This window comes from Ovis aries, chromosome 6 (genome assembly GCF_016772045.2).
Source record: "Ovis aries strain OAR_USU_Benz2616 breed Rambouillet chromosome 6, ARS-UI_Ramb_v3.0, whole genome shotgun sequence".
NCBI lineage: Eukaryota > Metazoa > Chordata > Mammalia > Artiodactyla > Bovidae > Ovis > Ovis aries.
In genome coordinates, this window is record NC_056059.1 from 68,278,506 (window position 1) to 68,302,576 (window position 24,071).

A 24,071-nucleotide genomic window follows, 5' to 3' on the forward strand; every position below is an offset into this window, starting at 1 on the left:
GTGAGGTACTATCTCACACTGGTCAGAATGGCTGCTGTCAAAAAGTCTACAAACAATAAATGCTGGAGAGGGTGCAGAGAAAAAGGAACCCTCTTACACTGTTGGTGGGAATGCAAACTAGTACAGCCACTATGGAGAACAGTGTGGAGATTCCTTAAAAACCTGGAAGTAGAATTGCCATATGACCCAGCAATTCCACTGCTAGGCATACACACTGAGGAAACCAGAATTGAAAGAGACACGTGTACCTCAGTGTTCATTGCAGCACTGTTTATAATAGCCAGGACATGGAAGCAACCTAGATGTCCATCAGCAGACAAATGGATAAGAAAGCAGTGGTACATATGCACAATGGAACATTACTCAGCCATTAAAAAGAATGCATTTGAATCAGTTCTAATGAGGTGGATGAAACTGGAGCCTATCATACAGAGTGAAGTAAGTCAGAAAGAAAAACACCAATACAGTATATTAACACATAAATATGGAATTTAGAAAGATGGTAATGATGACCCTATACGTGAGACAGCAAAAGAGACACAGATGTAAAAAACAGACTTTTGGACTCTGTGGGAGAAGGCGAGGGTGGGATGATTTGAGAGAATAGCACTGAAACATGTGTATTATCGTATGTGAAATAGATTGCCAGTTCAGGTTCGATGCATGAGACAGGGTGCTCAGGGCCACTGCACTGGGATGACCCTGAGGGATAGGATGGGGAGTGAGGTGGAGGGGGGTTCAGGATGGGGAACATATGTACACCCATGGCTGACTCATGTGAATGTATGGCAAAAACCACCACAAGATTGTAAAGTAATTAGCCTTCGATTAAAATAAAATAAAATAATAAAATGAGAAATCACAATGCACAGAACTAAAAAAAAAAAAGCATGACAGGGACTTCCCTGGTGGTCCAGTGGTTGACTCTGTTATGCCAATGCAGGGGGCATGGGTTTGGATCCCTGGTCAGGGAACTAAGATGCCATGTGCCCCACAGAGTGGCAAAAAATAACAAAACAACAACAAAAAACTTACACACACACACAAAATGTACACTAGCACAATAAAAGAGAAATATTAAAATATACATAATTTTAAAAAAAACATGGTGAATAAAAGTTAAATGTTTATGGGATGAATAAATAAATGGAAAATCTGATATTTAAATCTATTTAGGCAACTTCTTGCAGAAGTTTATATATTGGCAGATATATAAACAGTCTTTCAAGGGAGTGAACTCACCAACAAGAGTCTGGTCTGTATTTCTTTCAAGTCTGGCCAGCTAGTACACAGATGTGATCACTTCTTACTATAATTAGCTTAATTTTATAGATGGGGAAGTAGAGGCTTAGGCAGGTAAATGGGCTTCCTAGGTGGGTCAATTGCAAAGAATCCACCTGCCAATGCAGGAGACATGATTTCCATCCCTGGGTAGGGAACACCCTCTGGAGGAGGAAATGGCAATTCACCTCATTAATCTTGCCTGGGAAATTCCATGGACAGAGGAGCCTGGTGGGCTACAGTCTATGGAGTCTCAAAGAGTCAGATTCAATGGAGCACGCATGCACTAGGCTGGTTAACAAGCCCCACAGTAGCTGTAGCTGTGAGTAAACAGACCATACTACAAGGGCCCCCAGGCCTCCAGGAGACTCAGGCCTCTGGGCCAACTCCCTCCTGTAGGACTCCAGTGCCAGTTCAGGACTTCACATATACTTTCCATGCTGGGTTGAGATTATTGGAGCACTTCAGACTCCACCCCTGGGTCAAGAGCTCCTCCTTGCAGGGACTATGTCTTGTTCACCTCCCTCTGTGCACTCAGCCTGCCACACAGAGGGTGCCCAGGAAGTGTGAAAATGAGTAGGTAAAAATGTATAAATCCAAGAAACTGATGAATGATTCCCAATTTTATAAGCCTATCTTTTTAAAAAAGTTTTTTTATCGGATTATAGTTGCTTTACAAATGTGTTACTTTCTGCTGTATAGTAAAGTGAATAACTTATACATACACAGATAACCCTTCCTTTTTGGATTTCCTTCCCATTTAGGTCACCACAGAGCACTGAGTAGAATTCCCTGTGCTATACAGTAGGTTCTCATTACTTATCTATTTTATAGTAGTGTGTATACATCAATCCCAATCTCCCAATTCATCCCACCTTCCCTTTCCCCCTTTAGTATCCATAGGTTTGTTCTCTACATCGTGTCTGTATTTCTGCTTTGCAAATAAGTTCCTCTGTACCATTTTTCTAGATTCCACATATGATATACGATATTGGTTTTTCTCTTACTTCATTCTGTATGAGTCTCTAGGTCTAGCCACGTCTCTGCAAACGTCTAGGCTTGTCTTCTATAAGCCCTTTTATATTTAACTTGTGCCAAGATTATAAGTCTAAATGAAAAAAAGAATTCAATGCTTATATGAGACCGTGAACGCAGTGTTTCTCAAGATTTTCTTACTCTGTTTTCACTGTATTGAAAATGTTCACTCAAGCAGATCTTCTTTACTTTGAGTTGATCCCTTTCACCCCTTCGGGAAACACCTGTGGCCCAGGACACAGTGATTGTTTCTGTCTCAGAACAGGCACTTCCTATTCCGCTACTGCAGGAACACAACTTGCCCGTCTCCTGTGGTGGTTGTTTAATCATTAAGTCATGTTCTACCCCTACGACCCCATGGACTGTAGCCCACCAGACTCCTCTGTCCATGGGATTCTCCATATTGTAGTGGGTTGTTATTTCCTTCTCCAGGGAATCTTCCCAACCCAGAAATCGAACCTGGGTCTCTTGCACTGCCGGTGGATTCTTTACCAACAGCTACCAGAGAAGCCCTATGACGTACATCATCTTGGTCACCATTCTCACAGGACCCCAAGTTAAATCAGCTTCAGGTAGATACAAGGAGAATCCCTTCTTAACTATGTTATAGGTACAGATGGTAATTCTATAACTTAAAATAGTTTTTAAAAGCCACTTTATTGAGATACAGTTCACATGCTATGAAATTCACCTATTTACACCATTCAATGGCTTTTGGTCTATTCAGAATTGTGTAACCATCACCACCCTCCATTTTGGACCATTTCCATTGCCACATAAAGAACTTTTTCTCTTTGGCCATCACTCTCTAACCTCTCCCAGGGATAGGGGTAAGGAACTAGTCATGTGTACTATGAGAAAGCTCTGTGGCAACACAAGCATCTATTTTACTTGAATATGAATCAGTCAAGATTATTGTTTTCAAGTGACAGAAATATGAATCAAACTGGCTTGGGCAAAAGGGAGCATTTATTTGTTTTTTTAATGCTGATTTTTTAAATTAAAAATTTTTATTGGGCTACAGCTGATTTACAATATTGTGTTCGTTTCAACTGTACAGAAAAGCAATTTAGTCATACATATTTTTGACTTAAATGTAGAAAACTCACCTCACAAATCAATTGTTTTTGAAGTTTGACCTAGTTGTCTTCAATTATGAGAGTTGCAAGTTAAGTTTTATTTGGGGCAAAATGAGGACTGCAGCCCAGGCGATGGCACCTCAGATAGCTCTGAGAGACTGCTTCAAAGAGGTGAGGGGAAAAGGTCAATATATATGATTTTTGGTGAAGGAGGAATACATGTAGTCAAGCACATATATTTCCTTAAGGTTTCTACTAGTCTTGTGAAGCTCTGCTAGTCACGAGAAGTAGTCATCACCATGAAGGATTTCAGTGCGTTTCTAGATATGAGAAGATACAAGAACTGAGCTCATATAATCAGCTCCTGAAAATATCTTAAGTATCTGAAGACCTGTCTTGCCAGTTTTTCCCTGAGCACAGAGTACCTCACTTCTGCTCTCCATCCTGAATTCCTTTCAGGGGGTATTGAAGGTCAGCAGTTTCAGCAGCACATGGCTTAATCCTTGTTGAGGTAGATATGTAGATGGCAAGTGCCAATTTATAATTCTCAATATACATATATCTATTTTATTTCAGATTCTTTTCCCATATAGGGTATCATAGAGTACTGAGGAGCGTTTCCTGTGCTATACAGTAGGTCCCTGTTGATCATCTATTTTATATATAGTGGTGTGTATATGTTAGTCTCAGTCTTTAAGGGAGCATTTATTGACCAACAGGATCCATGAAGTTTGAAGTGAACCATGGGAAGGGCACACAGGCAGCTGGGTCTTAGAAACAGAAGAGGGATTTGAATACTCTTCTTTCTCCTTTGCCCTTCTTTTCATCTTTTTTCTCAATGAAATAATTTTCCTCCACATGGCAGGAAAGAGGAGCATCTGTGTTTCCTCATATCACGTGCTTTCTACCACCAAGAAACTTAGAAATAACCTGGAAGCCTAAAGCCAACAATATAGACAAATTCCCCTGGAAGACAACCAGGTCAAACTTCAAAAATTATTGATTTGTGAGGTGAGTTTTCTTCTTTGGGTAGAATGACAGTTCATCCATATGACAGAAAAGGTGGTTGATGACAGCTGACATCTGGTTATAAATTAAAGATAGAAAGTGATACAAACTAAGAAGCACATTTACTTCTCTACCATGTGCCTAAAATCCAATAATAGTCATGATGCAGATATAGGGGTACCACAAAAATCTGTGGTAGATACCATGCAAATAAGCATAAAATAAGGATAGAATGTTAACACAATCACATGACAAAGTCCTTGTCAATGGGATGTAAGTGGAAGCAGTGTGTGCAACTTTTAGGGAGTGTCCTTCAACGGTGTCCTTTTTCCTTACCCTTTCTTATTCTTTTTTTTCTTTTAATTTATTTTGTAATTAGAGAAAAATTGCTTTGCAGTGTTGGGTTGGTTTCTGTCATACAACAATGTGAATCAACCGTAATAAGACGTATATTCCCTTTCTCTTTAGCCTCCCTCCCCTCACCCTCTTTCCCCTTTCTTATTCTTGATGGTTTGACTGAGGATGCAAAGCCTGGCACTGAAGGAGTTATCTTGAATGGAAGTGGAATCTGTCTGTAGAGGGTAGTGAGCAACAACATTGAAATGGCCTAGGTTCCCAAAGACTGTGGGGCCATCATAACAGCCTAGGATTACTTTATTAAAAATTTATTTAGTCATTTATTTATGGCTGTGCTGAGTCTTCGTTGCTGCAAAGGTTTTTCTCTAGTTCCGGAAAGCTTGAGCTACTGTCTAGCTGTGTTGCGTGAGCTTCTCATTACAGCGGCTTTTCTTGTGGAGTGCAGGCTCTAAGGCTCATGGGCCCAGGAGTTGTGATTCCCGGGCTCTGGAGCACAGGCTCAATAGTTGTGTCAGCTGGGCTTAGTTGCTCTGCAGCATGTGGGATCTTCCTGGCCCAGGGATCGAACCCGTGTCTCCTGCCCTGGCAGGCAGATTCTTTACCACTGAGCCACCAGGGAAACCCAGCCTAGGGTTACACATGCCAACATTAGTAACAGTAAGACAAAACCTGAATCTGGTTCAAGCCACTGTTGTTTTAGAATTTCTGTCATACTTGATCAAAGCTTGGGATAAAAGGTTGAAAAAAACCAGTTTCTTATTCTAATAATTTCTCAATCTCAGTGGATTGTACTGACAAGGTAAGACAATGCCATTTGCAGGTAAATCCTCAAAAAAGGAAAAAACCAACTTTCTGGTGGCTCAGCGATAAAGAATCTGCCTACAATGCAAGAGACCCTGGTTCATTCCTCAGTTGGGAAGATCCCCTGGAGGAGGAAATGGCAACCCACTCCAATATTTTTGCCTGGGAAATCTTATGGACACAGGAGCCTGGCAGGCTACAGTTCATGGGGTTGCAGAGAGCTGGACATGATTTAAAGACTAAACAACAACAGCAATGTACTCTTTTTTAGGAAGTCACGGGAGTAAACCAGTTAAGAGGAAGACATGGTCCTGGCAATGGAGAATCCAACAGAGGAGACGGGTGAAAGTATTTCTCAAGTGGAACTGGAGGGAAGTTCCAGGACAACAGGCGTGCAGCCAGGCTGGGAAGCAGCCTGTTCAGATTAGAGCACAAGCAGATTCTTCTCGGAGAAGGCGATGGGACCTGACTCCAGTACTCTTGCTTGGCAAATCCTATGGATGGAAGAACCTGATAGGCTGCAGTCCATGGGGTTGCTAGGAGTCAGACACGACTGAGCGACTTCACTTTCACTTTTCACTTTCATGCATTGGAGAAGGACATGGCAACCCACTCCAGTGTTCTTGCCTGGAGAATCCCAGGGACAGGGGAGCCTGGTGGGCTGCCGTCTGTGGGGTCGCACAGAGTCGGACATGACTGAAGCGACTTAGCAGCAGCAGCAGATTCTTCTCAATTATAGATTCTTTTCCATTATAGGTTAATACAAAATGTTGAATATAGTTCCCTGTGCCATACAGTTGGACCTTGTTGTTTATTCTGTATGTAATAGCTTATATCTGCTAATCCCAAACTCCCAATCCATCCCTTCCCCCTTCCCCTCCCTGCTTGGCAACACAAGTCTGTTCTTTATGTCTGTGAGTCTGTTTGTTTCATAGATAGGTTCTTTTGTGTTGTATTTTTATAAGTAATATCATATATATTTGTCTTTCTCTATCTGATTTATTTCACTTATATTCCAAGTCCATCCATGTTTCTGTAGGTGGCATTATTTCTTTTGTTCTAATGGCTGAGTAGTATTCCATTGTATATGTCAATACATACCATATTTTCTTTATCCATTCATCTGTCAGTGGACATTTAGGTTGCTTCGTGTTTGGCTATTGTAACTGGTGCTGCTCTGAACATTGGGGTGCATGTGACTTTTCAAATTAGAGTTTTCTCAAGATGTATGCCCAGGAGTGGGATTGCAGAATCATACTGTAACTCTATTTTCAGTTTTTAAGCAACTTCCATACTGTTCTCACAGAGGCTGCACCAATTTACATTCCCACCAATAGTCTAGGAAGGTTCCCTTTCTCCCCACCCTCTCCAGCCTCTATTATTGTAGACTTTTCGATGATGACCATTCTGAATGGTGTGAGGTCCCCTCATAACAGTTGTATTATGCTCCTCACTTTGCCAGTTCAAAAGAACGTGGTATTTAACCTGTAAGCTGAATATAAAATCTGAAAATGGACTCTGGGAGTTGAGCAGATGGGCTCCCTGCCTGTGCTGACCCCCCTAGGTGGTGTTTACTAAATAAATATTCAATCAAGGCAGCATAGCAGTTTCTAGAGGAGAAATTACTTTGAGCACAACATTCATATTTTATAACTTGAATATTCCTCTTTCTCTCCTTCCTGTGCCCAGAGGGGCATAGGATTGAAGGAGGAAACACACAGAGCTGGACTCCGTCTTAGGCCAGGCTGTGAACATTAGGCTACACGCATGGTCACCCTCCCAATGGACTCTGAACTTTGTGCCTGGTGTCTATAGAAATGGCATACCAATGGAAAACCAGACCCCCGGATAAAAGAGCCTCAGGACTTGTATTTGGACTCTCCGTTGCCTAAAAGAATATGCTCATTATCTCTGTAACAGAACAAAGTGGTAAATTCCATTATGTTTATCGGGATATGACCACAGGCCTGTTGATAAATATCCACTGCTTATCTAGTCTTGTGACGCATGAATCATGGGTTAACTTTGATCGTATCTCTCTTTTACCTTGTCCAGACTAGTTTCAAGGAATCTGGGGAGGTGGGTTTGAGCAAGTACACTTAGGGTATATAAGGTTTTCACAAAAACTGGTCAGGGTCCTTGGTTAAGAGGAGACTCTGCCTTGGGCCTGCCGGACTATCTGCATTGTCCTTCTGAGTGAGTTTGTTTCCTGGAACGCAGGATGACTGCTGAAAGGTATTCTCTTTATTATTATTTTTAATTTACTTTAATTGGCGGCTAATTCCTTTACAATATTGTGGTGGTTTTTTCGATACATTCACATGAATCAGCCATGGGTGAACATGTGTTCCCCATCGTGAACCGCCCTCCCACCTCCCTCCCCATCCCAACCCTCAGGGTCATCCCAGTGCACCAGCCCTGAGCACCCTGTCTCATGCATCGAGCCTGGACTGGTGATCTGTTTCACATATGATAATATACATGTTTCAGTGCTATTCTCTCAAATCATTCCACGCTCACCTTCTCCCACAGAGTCCAAAAGTCTGTTCTTTACATCTGTATGATGTATACCCTTTAATTTGTATACCCTTTAGCCTCTGAGGAAAGCACTGGATGGGATGTCTTGGTCAGGGCAGTGCTAGTTCAATAATGAATAAGCCCCAACACAAGTATGGTTCAGTCACACAGAGCAGCCTGAGACCCGTGACCCAGTCAAAGGGCTGGCTTTCCTCTTTGCAGTGATTCAAGGATGTAGGCTTCCTTCTTCTGGTGGTTCAGCCTTTCCCTCAGGCCCCCTTATCACAAGCAGAAAGGGAGAGACAGGAGAAATAACACTTTCTAAACTCCTTGTCTGGTAGTGACACATATCATGTGGTCACCTTCTACTGGTGACAACTAGTCACTCACGATTTCATGAAGATGGCAGGGGAGCTGAGAAACATAGCCCATGGCTGGCAGCTCCTTTCCAGTAGCAACTCTGCTGCGTGACAGGGAGGACCAGCAGGGACGTTTGGTAGATAGTTAACTTTCTCTGCCATAGGGAGCTTCCATTCAAGAAAAGACACTTGTCTGTGGAGAAAGGCAAAGGGTACGCCTCCATTTCCTCATAGAAAGTCTAAAGTCTGATCAGTTCAGTTCAGTTCAGTTCAGTCGCTCAGTCATGTCCGACTCTGCGATCCCATGAATCGCAGCACACCAGGCCATCCTGTCCATCATCAACTCTCGGAGTTTACCCAAACTCATGTCCATAATCGCAAGCAAAACCTGGTGCCTTGAGACTTGGCTAAAACAGCTGAAACCCACCACCTTGTTAGAGAAGTTAGTTACTTTTTCCATTTATTAAAGACAAGTAACCTCTCTCTTTTGATATCTATTTTTTCTAATTTTATTTTTTTTAATTGAGGTATAGTTGATTTACAAAGTTGTACAAGTTTCAGGTATACATCCATATATATATGTATGTATATATACAGCACAGTGATTCAGTGATATATATGCATATATCCCTGGTAGTTCAGCTGATAAAGAATCCGCCTGTGATGCAGGGGACCCCGGTTTGATCCCTGAGTCGGGAAGATATACTGGAGAAGGGATAGGCTACCCATTCCAGTATTCTTGGGATTCCCTGGTAGCTCAGACAGTAAAGAATCTGCTTGCAATGAGGGAGACCTGGGTTGGATCCCTGGGTTGGGAAGATCCCCTGGATAAGGGGCCAGCCAGTATTCTTGCCTGGAGAATTCCATGGACAGAGGAGCCTGGCAGTCTACAGTCCATGGGGTTGCAAAGAGTTGGACATGACTGAGCAACTTTTCTTTTTCACCTATGTATGTATGTATCTATCTATCTATATTCTTTGTCAGAGTCTTTTCCCTTATAGGTTATTCTAAAAAACTGAGTATCCAACAAGGACCTATTTCATATCTATTATATATATAGTAGTATATGTGTGTTAATCCCAACCTCCTAATAACCTTTTTCTCTTTTGAATAGACTGTATGAAAAAAAAGTTGTTCATGATTTCTAGGTATTGAGTCTGGCCACCTGAATGTTACCCTAAACAAAGCCACTTAAATATCAAAAGAGGAATGTTAAGTAAATTAGATATAACCATGCTGTGGAGTACTAGCCAGCTGTTAACAGTTACTGTGCATAAGACACTTTATCAACATGAGAAAATATTCATAATGTATTCGGTTAAAAAAAGCAGGGAAACAAAGTTGAATAGCTACTAATCAAAGACTAACTAAAATTAAACAACTAACTGAACTATATGTATCTTCTTCTTCTTCTTTTTTTTTTATTTTTAAAGAGAATTGTAATAGACTGCATTATTATCCAAAAACACTTTCCACCTCCTCGAGCAGACTCTGCCCCATTGAGACTGGCTTGGCCAGTGTAGGTGAAGGTGATGTGAGAGCTCCAGGAGAGCTGCAAGTAGGCGCTGCTCCTAAGCTTGAGTCCCGGATGCACGATGATGGAGCATAGGGGCAGTCAACCCACTGTGGACACATGATCCAAGGGAGAAATAAACACTTGCCAATGTAAAACAGGAAGTGAGCTTATTCTAAAGTCAGAGAATAATCTTTTTTTGAAAAAATTAATGAGCATAATTGAGAGCCTGAAGTAACATGGATGGTTTCTCTTTATTTCACCTCTTCAAAGAAAAACACTTCTGTTTTTTGCTAGATCAGAACATCTTTATTATACCATAAAAGTACTATCTCTTAGTAGAGATTCTTGTCTTCTGATAAAAAGAAAAATAGTCCCAACATGTTCTGACTGAACTTGATGTGCTCATGCTGCAAGAAATAGGGGAGGCAGAAGGAAGCAGTGGGCAGTGCCATAATGGGCTTCATTCATTTCCATTCAGAGTAAGAATGCAAATGGCCATTTGAGGTCCTAGAACAGACTCCGACAAAAATGAAAAGGCCATGGCCTTTGAAATGAAATTTAAACCAAGCAGATTGTAAACACAAAAACTGAGGTAGCAGCAATGAATTGACATATAATGGATGCATTCACAGAGCAGGGCAAACTGGATGATGCCGTTATCAGTTATACAAGTAACTCATATCATATATGTGATGAGTAAAAAAATATGCAGTAACTATTTAAATAGCAATGACATTCAATGAAGAACAAGGTAATTACAAATTCATATGAGCATTCTATTTGACTTATGATATTTGGGAAATAAAAGCAACTTCATAGTTAACTGACTATAGGGACAATATATTCAAACTTACAAGGTACAAAGTGAAGGATCTAGAATCATAAAATTTCTTGCCATGTGCCACCAAGGGACAAAATGATAAATCATAATAATTATTATAAACTAAAACATTACTCCTTTGTAAAAAAGGGAGGGGAAAAAAACCCTCTGATGACATTGCCCTTTGCATCCTGAGTTCATTTCTTGTTTCTGCATTTGGAAAAAAAGTCAGAATGAGAGAAAATTCAAATAAGTTAAGTGAAAGTTGCTCAGTCTTGTCTGACTCTTTGCGACCCCAAGGACTATACAGTCCATGGAATTCTCCAGGCCAGAATACTGGAGTGGACAGCCTTTCCCTTCTCCAGGGGATCTTCCTGACTCAGGGGTTGAACTGGGATCTACTGCATTGCTGGCAGATTCTTTACCAACTGAGCTATAAGGGAACCCCCAGAGAAAACCTAGCAAAGGCAATGATCTCAGGATGGAGAGGTAACTGATGTAATTGCCAAACAGCTTAGCACAAGGCCCACAGGATGTATAAGGTAGGTTTTTACAGCAGAAATGGATGGCTGCTCGCCAAAACTTAGTTTCTTTCCTTTCTGTGCTCATAGCTAGGGAGCATTTTCCAGACTCCTTTATAGTTAGCAGTGACCAACCCCACCCCCACCCCGCCATGGTGGGGAGCGGGTAAATCTGTTGGAGATTCACCCAAAACTCCAAGACAAGAATCAGTTTAGTTCAGTTCAGTTCAGTCACTCAGTCACGTCCCACTCTTTGCGACACCATGAATCACAGCACGCCAGGCCTCCCTGTCCATCACCAACTCCGGCAGTTCACTCAGACACATGTTCATGGAGTCCGTGATGCCATCCAGCCATCTCATCCTCTGTCATCCCCTTCTCCTCCTGCCCCCAATCCCCCCAGCATCAGAGTCTTTTCCAATGAGTCAACACTTCGCATGAGATGGCCAAAGTATTGGAGTTTCAGCTTTAGCATCAGTCCTTCCAATGAACACCGAGGACTGATCTCCTTTAGAATGGACTGGTTGGATCTCCTTGCAGTTCAAGGGACTCTCAAGAGTCTTCTCCAACACCACACTTCAAAAGCATCAATTCTTCAGCACTCAGCTTTCTTCACAGTCCAACTCTCACATCCATACATGACTACTAGAAAAACCATAGCCTTGACTAGAGGGACCTTTGTTGGCAAGGTAATGTCTCAGCTTTTTAATACGCTATCTAGGTTGGTCATAACTTTCCTTCCAAGGAGTAAGCGTCTTTTAATTTCATGGCTGCAATCACCATCTGTAGTGACTTTGAAGCCCCCCAAAATAAAGTCTGACACTGTTTCCACGGTTTCCCTATCTATTTCCCATGAAGTGATGGGACCGGATGCCATGATCTTCATTTTCTGAATGTTGAGATTTAAGCCAACTTTTTCACTCTCCTCTTTCACTTTCATCAGGAGGTTTGTTAGTTCCTCTTCACTTTCTGCCATAAGGATAACAAGACAATTAAAGGAGGAGGCTGGGCTCTGCCCAGACAGCATATTTCTCATTCTTGAAGTCAGGAGACCTGCCTGACCGCACATGTGCAGAAGGCTCCTTAGCGGTCAAAGGGGAATAATGCTAATACAAGGCTACCCACAGGCCATTGAGGTAGAATCCCTCTTGGCTAAGAGATGTGTGCACACACATGGGAGGATCCTGAGATATGCCAGTTATGGACTGTGAACTGGGCAAATCAAAATGATTGGCCTTAGGCTTCCCTGGTGATCCAGTGGTTAAGAATCCACCTTATAACGTAGGGGGCATTTTGGGTTCTTCTGCTGTCTAATCTCTCACCTCACTCTATGCCCAGAAATCTACTATGAGAATTTCTCTGCCTCCTGACCTGGCCCTCAAGCCTTGAACCCCATGCCATCTTCCCTAGTGCCCGTAAGAAACATTCATGTTTAATGGTCCATTTTCAAGAATAAATGCTAACTTAAGAATGAGGAACTATTAATAACTAGCTTGAATAATGACATTGCTGTTGTAGCAACCATAGGAGTTACAAAACTGGAAAGTCTGGGCAAACAAAGGGAGATGGGATACCTAGGGTTTCGGGCAGGCTCATTCTATCGGTGAATTCAAACACAAGAACAAGAATAACTGCATGGGAAAGAGGAAAACAAGATGTCAGTGAGGGGCCAGCCCATAAGGAGGAAGGGAATAAACTTAGGCAACCTCTTGGAAGACTGTTCACCCCATAGTACTCAGCCAATGAGGAACTGGGGGAGGGACTTGGGTGCTAGAGAATAAATTGCTTGCTGTAACTGTCCTGGGTATGCCTGCTCACCAGACATCCGATCTTACAAGACAGTCATTAAAAGTCTTGCTTTTGCGGTGTTTTGTGTGTCCAAGTCCATCCTTTGGTTTGGGGCTAGCAAGCATGTTTCTCATATGCTTAGCTCCAAGTTTTCCAAGGGTTCCTCTGCATCTATCGGATCCCCTTCACTCCAAGCCTTGGCAGCCTCCACGTTGCTATAGACAGCTTATTGGGCTGGCAACTAACCAGAAGCCCAAAGTATAAACTTTGTGGATGCTCAGTCTCAAGAAATACACTCCAGCATAAACTGGAGGGCATAAGCTCTACAGATAAGGGATCCCTCTTCAGGAAAGTCCTGGAAACATACCTGGACTGGTTCAAAAACACTTCTCTGGCTGTGCTGGGGCAGGCACCTAGTGCAAGGCCAGAAGGAGGGTGTAAGACGTCTGATCAGAAATCAGCTGGCACATAGAGGATGTTTGAAACCCAATCAGGTTTGAAGGGAATTTGGGGGACACCCTAAAATCTTTCAGGTTTCCTGGTCAGTGTTCCTAGGGTTCCATTTCAGAAGTGCTCTCTTGTTATTAGTTGCAGAGTACTACATGGGAGAATTCCCTTCTAAGCCAGAAGAAACACCTCTGGACTGTATCCTTAAGAATTAGAAATTCTTTGAAACCAAAGGATTAAGAAGAGAGAAACTTCAGTTCTACTACAGCAGGGCCTGGCCTTTGTATAATTTGGGGAACAGAGGAAAATGATCTGAATGTGAGTTTTTAAAGTATAATGCCATTCTGCAATTGGATCTTTAATGCTACAGGATGGGAGAGTGGAGTGAGATTCCCTATGTTCAGGCCTTCATGCCCCTTTACCAAAATCCCACCCTATACAGCTCTTGCCATTTAAAACCTGGACAACCATAAGACTCTCCCGACATTTTGGATGATCCCCTTCTAAGCTCTCCTGTCTCTCAGCAGGGCAACCGAGCTCTTCCTGCCCCTGACAGTATTCCTGCCTCTCCAGAGCCACCTACTTCTCCTGGCTCCTCTGACCGATTCCAAACTCCACCTCCCTATGTCCCTCAAACTCCATCTCCCTGTGTCTCTCCTTACCCTCTGTTACCTCAAGAAACAGAAACTAGTCCTTCTGGGGTAACATGCAGCAGAGCTTCCTATCACCCAGGACCAGAAAAATTGTACCATCTTAGGGAAGTGGCAAATGGTGAAGGGACAATCAGAATACTTGTGCCCTTCTCTTTAACCGAGTTAGCCCAGTGCAAACAGGAACTGGGTAGATTTTCTGAAGACTCTAGTAAATTTGTTGAAGGTCTATGATTTAACTTGAAAGGATATGCAAGGAGTTCTATCTACCTGCTATACTCCTGAGGAAAACAGAAAGTCTGGATTGTAGCTCAGGGGCGTGCTGACCAGCTTGCTGGAAATCAACCTGAACACAATGCTATGAGTGGAGATGCAGTCTCAAATCAGGAACCCTCTTGGAATTATAATTCCCAGAAGCACATGATCCGATTAGAAGGGATGAGAAAGTATATCAAAAAGTCAGTTAACTAGGAAAAAGGTTAAGGAGTAACCCAGGCAGAAAAGGGAAATCCAGCCCTTCTTCACGGGCAGCTTATGGAGACTTTTAGGAAACATACCAGTAAAGATCCCTTCAACTCTGAAGGTCAGTCCCCGCTGGGACAGCATAGCCAGTCTGCCCCTGATATTAGACGTAAACTCCTGAAGTTGTAGTTTGGCTCACAAATGCCCATGCCCCACTCCTAGATGTGGCCTTTGGATATTTAATAATAAAGACCAAGCTCAGGAGTAGAGAGGACCCAGTGTGAGAAAAGACATGCCAGGGCTCATGTATAACTGACAGGCATTGCTGTCAGACATGCCTGTGACCTCAGGCCAACCCAAGGGGTCTGAAAAAGTCCAACTATCTATCTGGAGGTAAGACCAACAAGGAGCAACATTACAAACGCAAGTCAACTGGCCACTGGGCCTGGATTGCCAGAAAGAGCCCCCAGATCATGCCCAACTTGCAAACAAAGAGTTCATTGGAAGAGGGACTGCCCTCAGTCCTGTAGGAGAAGGGGGCTCCTGCTCCTGAGATGCCCATGCCAGATGACTGAGGTGGCCTGGGGATTCTGGTGGGTACACCCCACCCGCCAGTGAGAAGTCGATCTCCATCAAGGAGCCTTGGGTAGTCCTTGGCGTGACAGAAAATAGATTTCTTAATTGGTATAGGAACCACTGACTCTGTCTTAATTTCTCATGTTGGACCTCTCTCCTCCAAAAGCTGCGCCGTGACTGTTGTCAGTGGAAAGCTTTGCACCCATTATTTCACTGGGCCCCTCACTGGCCAACTGGAGCAATGGTTGATTTCACACACCTTTCTAGCTATACCTCAGTGTCCTACCCTTATCCTTGGGAGGGACCTTCTGACCCTTGGGGTCTGTTCGGAGGCCATTGAGAAGCCCCCTTTTTTGACTCTATGACAGACCAGCCATAATAGCAATTCTATTCCCAGCTATAGTAGGACAAAGGACTCCCTGGAAGGGCTATAAATGCCCAACCTCTAAGGATTAGCTGTAGGCCAGAAAATGCCTATACTAACAAGGGACAATATCCTATAAAGTTGGAAGTGAAGAAGGGTTTACAACCTCTCGTGGATAAAATTCTAAAGCTCGGCCTCTTGGTGCCCTGCCAGTCTCTGTGCAACACTCTTATTCTTCCAATTGTTAAGCCAAAGGGGGAATATAGGGTGGTCCAAGGCCTGACAGCAGTGGCCCCTTTACGTCCCCTCCTGGCCAGTCATAACATACTAACCCAAATCCCTGAGGACACTACTAGAGTAAGGGTAAGGAGTCTAGTAGTGTCCTCAGGAATTTGGGTTAATACGTTATGATTGGCCAGGAGGGGACTTAAAGGGACCACTTTATTTTCTTGGGCTCCAAAATCACTGCAGATGGTGACTAAAGCCATGAAATTAAAAGACGCTTGCTCCTTGGAAGAAAAACTATTACCAACCTAGACAGCATATTAAAAAGCAGAGACATTACTTTGCCAACAAAGGTCCATCTAGTCAAAGCTACAGTTTTTCCAATAGTCATGTATGGATGTTCCCTCCAGGCAGTAGCTACTACTGCTTTACTGGTAGAAGAAGCTAATAAGTTTACCTTTGGACAGCTGCTGGAATTCCAGACCCCACATCAAGTACAAGGAATTCTAAGATAAAAGGCCACTGTTGGTCACTGGAGGCTACTCTATCAAGTACCAGGCTTTGCTCCTTGACTCCCCAGAGTTAATCCTCAAAACTTGCCACACTTTAAACTCTGCCACCTTTATGCCCGACGAAAGCCCAGAGTTAACACATTCTTGCCTTGAAACCCTTGGCCAGATCTATGCCTGTAGTTCTGACCTCACAGACCAGGCCATAGAAAACCCTGAGGAAAAATGGTTTACGGAAGGCAATAGTTTTGTTAGAGATAGAGTCAAGAGGGCAGGGTATTGCTATTGTGAGTGCTCATAGCGTCATAGCAGCAAAACCTGTGCTATCTAACACCTCGGCCCAAAAGGCTGAACTAATAGCTCTAACTTGAGCCTGAATCTTAAGGGAAGGAAAGATTGTAAACACACACACAGATCCAGAATATGTCTTCCTTGTTTTACATGCCCTCGCATCTATCTGGGAAGAGAGAGGACTTCTAATTGCAGGAAACTCCTCTACAAAATATGGGGCTGAGATTTCACATCTCATAGAAGCTGTTCAAAAACCAACATAGGTGGCAGTCACTCACTTCCACAGGCACCAAAAGAAATTCTCAAATTTCCTAAGGAAACAGCAGGGCAGATTCGGAAGCAAAGACAATAACCCTGATGCCCATCAGCAAAATGTCTCTAATTCCATCCCTTACCCCTTCTAACTTAGTTATACCCAGGTACTCAGATTCTAAAGAGAATTGGGCACGAGACAGAGGGAAAACTAAGGAAAGAGATGGCTGGTGGCACATAGATCAGAAATTGCTCATCTCTCTTTGACCAGTAGAAAATTATTAAAGGGCCACATGACTCCATCTGGGGAGAGATACAATGTCTATGATTATTTTCCAACTTTTTACAGGGAAAGGGCTCCTGGAGACAAAAGAGTTACTCAAGCCTGTGCCCTTTGAGCCACCCATAATCCAGGAGGCAATAAGCCTCTTCCTCTTGCTAGTCTTGTCTTGTGATATGGGAAGTACCCAGGAGAAGACTGGCAAATAGATTTCACTCAGATGCTCTCTTTCCAAGGCTTCAACTACTTATTAGTCTTTATAGATACGTTGGGTGGTTCCCTTCGTAGCTCAGTCTGTAAAAAGTCTGCCTGCAATGCAGAAGACCTGGGTTCGATTCCTGGGTTGGGAAGATCCCCTGGAGAAGGAAGTGGCAACCCACTCCAGTATTCTTGCCTGGAGAATCCCATGGACAGAAGAGCCTGGCAGGCTACAGTCTATGGGGTTGCAAGAGGTGGACACGACTGAGTGACTAAGCACAGCATAGATACCTTTACTAGATAGATAGAGGCCTTACCCACTAGAACAGAGAAGGCAGCTGAAGTGACTAACTCACTGTTAAAGGAAATTATTCCTAGATACAGATTGCCCTGTCACCTTCGGAGAGACCAATGGAGCTTCGTTGGTAGCAAAGGTCATGCAACAGCTTTTGCAGGTTTTAGGAATTAAATACCACCTCGATTCATTCTGGAGCCCTCAGTCCTCAGGAAAAGTGGAACAGGATAATCATACTCTAACAAAAATTTCGGTAAAAACTCTGTCAGGAAATGTCAGAGTCAGGGTATCGCCTGCTTCCAATAGCCATCTTAAGGGTCAGGACAGCTCCTAAAACAATTACTAAGCTAAGCCCTTTTGAAATGACATACGGAAGGTCATTCCTTACTCCAGACATGCTAACTGACCCAGAAACCCAGGCTCATCTTAAGCATATTATAAATCTGGGCCAGGTCCAGAAGGCTATACAAGAATATGGCAACAGAGTGCAGCCCGCTTCAGTTAACAGTCTCAGCTACCCTGTTGTAAAATGTGGAGACTGGGTACTTTCAGAGACCTGGAAGAATGAGTACCCTGGCAACCAGCTACTCCCTAAATGGAAGGGTCCTTACCAAGTCTTGCAGAGCACTCTTAACAGCAGTCAAACTCCAGAGGGTCATCAGCTGGGTTCATCTGTCCAGGATTGAACCTGTCCCTAGTGATAGGTTACAGGAACCTGAAGAACCACATTCCAGCCACCCCTGTTAATCCACCACTTCCTCTAAGTCTCCCCAGGATCCGGAAGACCAGAACAGCCTAAATTCCAGGTGGATGGGTGGAAGAAGACCTGAGGCTACTATTCAAAAATAAAATAAACACGTTTCAGACTCTGGGCTTCTCCTGTGGCTCAGCTGGTAAAGAATCTGCCTGCAATGAAGGATACCTGGGTTCGATCCCTGAGTTGGGAAGATCCCCTGGAGAAGGAAAAGGCTACCCACTCCAGTATTCTGGCCTGGAGAATTCCATGGACTGTATAGTCCATGGGGTCACAAAGAGTCAGACAGGACTAGGCTACTTTCACTTTGTACTAAAAAAACTAAAACAGACTCTAGGCTAAGTACCCATAGTTACTATCTTCATTTTGCTTCCTGGCACTCTAATGCACCTTCCACTTCCACTCCAAGCCACATACAGAGTAATTTATATGCTCTGGTAAATTCAGATAAGTATTGTTTTCTCTGCTCACATTCTTGCTCTCAGAATTCACTGAACTTTTCTGCCCACGCTGGGTGACTTAAATATGACCCTGACTGGTGCTACTACAAAGCTACTAATTGCTTTAGCTTTTCTATGTGTATTTCCCTTATCTACAGGCTGGACAGAAAATTCTCTGGTTCACATTGCACAAACTCTTGCTTCCTCTACTAGGTTGACAGAATGCTGGATTTGTTTACCCAGAGCAAAGTTCATCATGGGCCATGGCGATCCCTTTATCCATCTCATAAGGAATTTTAGCCAAATTCATGATGGAAAATGGTCTTCTACTAGAGACCCAAGTCTCAAAACAGTAATGTACAGGGTCAGAATTGTTCATTTTCCTACTGAAGAAAATTCTAACGTCTCTTGCCTAACCCAACCCTCCCAGAAGGAGACTTGGGACCAACAGGTTCAGAGCTTCCATTTTGGAAATAGAGAAAGATATGCTGATCTTGTACAACCGGAATCCTACCCTCGCCTGAGCCTCTGATTATAATAGTCTTACTGATCTTTAGCCCCTGCTTCTCTAATCTAATTATTTAGTTTGTTTTCTCTAGAGCATCACCGGACAATGGTGCTATGCAGGGACTCCAGCCACTCCCCACAGCAGATCCTGCTGAAACCACAACAGAAGTCACACTGGGGCCCATTTAATAAGACAGAGTGAGAGCTCCATGACCCTAACCAGGTGGGGTCTGCAAGCCTCTATCTAGCCTGAAGTTACAGAAGACAGACCTTCACTCTTCATTTTCCCAATAAAGTATTTTTTGGTTTACATCTCTCAGGGGGAATTTGAGACAGGAGGTAGATGGGCACCCCCAGGGTAAAGTGATTGGAGATTTACTCCCTAAGGACCAAAACTCTAAAATAAGAATAGCAGGACAAATAAGAGAGGAGACTGGGCCCTGCCCAGACCATATATTTCTCATTCTTGAAGTGAAGAGACCTCCCCAACCACACATGTGCAGAAAGGCTGCTTGGAGGTCACATGGGTGTGATGCTAACTAAGGCCAGGCCACCCAGAGGCCTCTGAGATAGAATCCATCTTGGCTAAGAGATGCATGGACACATGGGAGGATCCTGAAATATACCGAATATGGACCGTGAACCAGGTAAATAATAATTGGCTCAAGGGAACCTGGAAGAAATGCCCCATATAAGCGATTTAAACTGCCATGAGGGTACAACTCACAGACTCTTCCTCTGAGTCTGCCTGTGTGTCTATCCATATATACTGTATTCTTTTTCCTCCTAATAAACAAAACTTGTTTCACTACTTTCTGTCTTTAGGGGAATCATTTCTGCAAAGCTGAAGGGCCAGGGCCCTTGTCACTGACCACTGATTTAGTGGCTAAAATTTGGTGCTCTTTCCACTGTGACCCAGCCTCAATCCCTGACTGGGAACCCAAGTCCTGCTTCAAGGTGTTGCTGGCTGAGGTCACCTGAGATCAAAATTATTGAAGATTGAAAAAAAAAAAAACAACAACACTAAAAAACCACTAAGACAAAAATTGAGCTTTGAGTGGAAGAGAAAACACGTTGCATCCTTAGTAGAAGCCAAGTTTTTCCTAGCACTTAGCTTTGAAAAGGGACAAATTTTGAAGAGCAACCACTAAGTATACACAGCACAGAATTAAATGCTTTTCATATAGGTGCCTGGAAAGGAAACATATTTAGGCAAAGAGAAAGGAAAATGCAATGTCTGATGTTTTCAGTCACTGAAGTCTTTCACACTTTAAAGAATGGCTGATACTAAATGACTGGAATCCAGTCAAAACATTTTTACGTGATGTAACTAGAATGAATTGCCTGTTAAAAGCTGACTTATTGAGATATAACTCACACTCCATATAATTCACCCATTCATTCAACATGTGCAATGCCATGTTTTTAGCATATTCACAAAGCTGTACAATCGTCGCCCATCTAATTTTAGAAGATTTTCATCCCCCTTGAAAGAAACTATATACTAATTAATTCCTTTTCCTTCACTATCCATTCCCACAACCCTAAAAAAAATCACTCCTCTACTCTGCTGCTGCTGCTGCTGCTAAGTCGCTTCAGTTGTGTCCGACTCTGTGTGACCCCAGAGACGGCAGCCCACCAGGCTCCCCCGTCCCTGGGATTCTCCAGGCAAGAACACTAGAGTGGGTTGCCATTTCCTTCTCCAATGCATGAAAGTGAAAAGTGAAAGGGAAGTCGCTCACTGAAAGTGAAGTGTCCGACTCTTAGTGATCCCATAGACTGCAGCCTACCAGGCTCTTCCATCCATGGGATATTCCAGGCAAGAGTACTGGAGTGGGTCACCAGCGCCTTCTCCGTTCCTCTACTCTAGACCACTACAAATTTGCCTATTCGGAACATACAAATGGAGTCATATAACATGTGATTTATTTATTGGCTGGCTCCTTTCACTTTGTTGTTGTTTAGTCGCTTACCACCATTTTTGCCGTTCAGCTAAGTCATAGTATGTGTTGGTACTCCATTCCTTTTTATTGCTGGATGACATTCTATTGTGTGCTTATACCACATCTTACTTATCCATTTATTCGTTGCTGAATATTTGGGTTGTTTTCATTTTGGGCTATTATGAGTAACACTACTATTTGTTCACAAATTATGTATGCTTCATTTCTCTTGGGTATAAACACCTAGGGGGCTTCCCTGGTGGCTCAGTGTTAAAAGAATCTGCCTGCAATGCAGGAGACCTGGGTTCAATCCCTGGGTCAGGATAATCCCCTGGAGAAGAGCATGGCAACCCACTCTAGTGTTTTTGCTTGGAGAATCCCATGGATAGAGGAGCCTGGCAGGCTACAGTCCATGGCGTTGCAAAGAGTCAGACAAGACTGAAGTGACTTAGGACCAGTATTCTTGCCTGGAGAATTTCGTGGACAGAGTAACCTGGTGGACTACAGTCCATGGGGTTGAAAAGAGTCGGACACAATTGAGCGGCTAACACATACATAAACCCCTAGGGGTAGAATTGATATGTCTTAAGGTAATTCTATGTTTAATCATTTGAAGAATTATCAGATTGTTTTCCAAAGTGGCTGCACCATTTTACATTCCCCTAAGCAATGTAGGAGTTTTCACTTTTTCCACAACCTTATCAACACTTGTTATTTTTTTAAATTTTATTTTAATTGGAGGATAATCAAAATATCATGATGGTTTCTGCCATACGTCAACGTGAATCAGCCATAGGTATACTTATATTCTCAATACTTGTTATTATCTGACTTTTTGGATTATTGTCATTTTAGGGAGTGTGAAGTGGTATCTCATTGTGGTTTTGATTGGTATTTCCCTAATGAAATAATGTCGAATATACTTTCCTGAATATATTTTGATTATTGGCTACATGTAGATGTTCTTTGCAAAAAAGCCTATCAAGTCCTTTGTTCATCTTTAAAGTGGCTATTACTGAGTTTTTTTTTTTTTAATGTATATTCCAGACACCAGTTCCTTATCAGATGCACAAGGGCTTCCCAGGTGGTGCTAGTGGTAAAGAACCCACCTGCCAATGCAGGAGATCTAAGAAACTCGGGTTCAATCCCTGAGTCAGAATATCCCCTGGAGGAGGGCACAGCAACCCACTACAGTATGCTTGCCTGAAAAATCCCATGGATAGAGGAACCTGGTGGGCTGCAGTCCACAGGGTCCCACAGAGTAGGAGACAACTTGAGCGACTTCCATTCAGTTCAGTTCAGTCACTCAGTCATGTCCAACTCTGTAACCCCATGGTCTGCAGCACGCCAGGCTTCCCTGTCCATCACCAACTCCCAGAGCTTACTCAAACTCATGTCCATAGAGTTGGTGATGCCATCCAACTATCTCATCTTCTGTAGTCCCCTTCTTCTCCCGCCTCCACTCTTTCCCAGCATCAGGGTCTTTTCCAGTGAGTCAGTTTGTATCAGGTGGCCCAAGTATTGGAGTTTCAGCCTCAGCATCAGTCCTTCCAATGAATACTCAGGACTGATTTCCTTTAGGATTGACAGATTTGATCTCCTTGCAGTCCAAGGGACTCTTAGCATGGGCCAGATGTATGATTTTAGAATATTTTCTCCCATTCTGCACATTGTCTTTTCACTTTCAACTGTCTTTTGAAGCACAAAACCTTTTAATTTCCATGAAGTCCAGTTTAACTATTACTTCTTTTTTCACTCGTGCTTTGCTGTTGTATCTAAGAATTCATTGTCTAACTAAAGATAATGAAAATTTACTCCTTTATCTTGTGATTTTTACAGTTTCATCTCTTACATTTAAGTTATTATCCATTTTGAATTAATCTTTATCTATTGTGTGAAAATGGGTGGGGGTGTCCTATTTGCTGTTTTTCATGTGGATATTCAATTCTCCTAGATTGATTTGTTGAAAAGACCAATCTTTCCCTCATGTAATTGTTTTGGCAAGTTTGTTGAAAATCATTTGACCTTAAACAAGCAGGTTTATTTCCAGAACTCTCAATTCTATTCAGTTGATCTTTATCTACTTACAATGAGAACTCTTTGCTTAAAACTGCTATGGACTTACAGCAATAACTTCTCTTCACTGATTCTTATGCTTTTAGACAATCCATCATTGCTTAATTCCATGGCAAACCTTCCAGAAGTGCTAAATGACAAACTGTCCCCCCACCCTGCAAATTAAAGCGAATTAAAATACATTTGCTTTGAGAAGGTTCTAAAAAAAATCCAAAACATTCTGGGGTGTGGTAGTATCTGAGCAAGAAATAACCGGCCTGGTTCACTGGTTCCATTGTTTGTTAGAATGTCTCTCCCTGTCTCCTCAGGGATGGGCACTCTCAAAGATCATTATCCATAGAGAGGAGGAGGGCAGAGTTTCCACTCCCATCAGTTACTTTCTTTCCCATGAGCAAGCGTTGAGACGTCTCTGAAAGCCAAAGAAATTTCTGCGATCTGTAGACTTTTTCAGCCACCTTTCCAGAATGTGATTTCTATACTACCAAAGCTAAGAAGCAGAAGCACACACAGGTCCCCTCGCCTGAGAGCGTCGCCGGGCCTTAGGAACGCCAAGGTCCTGTTGGCACCTGCTCGCCGAAGGCGCCAGAGCCTTTGGCTGCTCAGTTCCCCTTCTCGGTCTTAGCTTTCCCCCCTCGCCACGCGCCCTCGGGCCTCCTTTAAAGAGCACCGCGGGTCCAGAGTTGCCACGATGCCGCCCTCCTGCGCGCTCGCAGCGCGCCC

At 43.0% G+C, this 24,071-nt stretch overlaps 1 protein-coding gene across 1 annotated transcript in view; it reads left to right on the plus strand.

The window, feature by feature from the left end:
* Positions 1-7,705: 7,705 nt before the first annotated feature.
* Positions 7,706-24,071, plus strand: part of CWH43 (cell wall biogenesis 43 C-terminal homolog) — a 100,334-nt gene continuing 83,968 nt past the window's right edge. Inside the window, exon 1 of the mRNA XM_042251406.2 lies at positions 7,706-7,796. The gene's annotated coding sequence lies outside the window, so the exon portion shown is untranslated. The remainder of the gene's footprint in view (positions 7,797-24,071) is intronic.